The sequence below is a fragment of the Condylura cristata genome, unplaced genomic scaffold (assembly GCF_000260355.1).
Source record: "Condylura cristata isolate star-nosed mole 26May11 unplaced genomic scaffold, ConCri1.0 scaffold00002, whole genome shotgun sequence".
Taxonomy (NCBI): domain Eukaryota; kingdom Metazoa; phylum Chordata; class Mammalia; order Eulipotyphla; family Talpidae; genus Condylura; species Condylura cristata.
This window is the reverse complement of record NW_004567103.1, coordinates 11,427,895-11,428,404: the sequence shown is the minus strand read 5'-3', so window position 1 is coordinate 11,428,404 and position 510 is coordinate 11,427,895.

The window sequence follows — 510 nt, the reverse complement described above, 5'->3', positions numbered from 1 at the left end:
TTTTTTTTGGTTGCTGAGTAATATTCCATTGTATATATGTACCAGGTGGTGGCAATTTTAACAAATGATGCTGAGATAGTGGCATATCCACGTGCAAAAATTGAAGTTGGACCCTCTTCCTCATACGTCACAAAAACATTCACTCAAAGTGGATCATACACCAAAATATAAGAGGTCTTTAGTGAGACTGTAATCCTAAAACTATAAAACTCTCAACATAGGCATCAATCAATTTGACTTTACCCTAAGCAATGATTTGTAAGATGGACATCAAAAACACAAGTGAAAAAAGAAACATAGGTAACTTAGATTTCATCAAAAATGAATAACTTTTATGCCAGAAATGATTGACCAAGAATGTGAAGAGGCCACTCAAGGAATGGAAGAAAAATATTCACAATCATCTGTCTGATAAGGAATGAGCATCCAAATACAGAAAGAAGTCTTTCAACTCAATATCAAAAAGATGAGTGACTCAATTAAAAATTGAGGGCCCTCCCTGGAGGCACA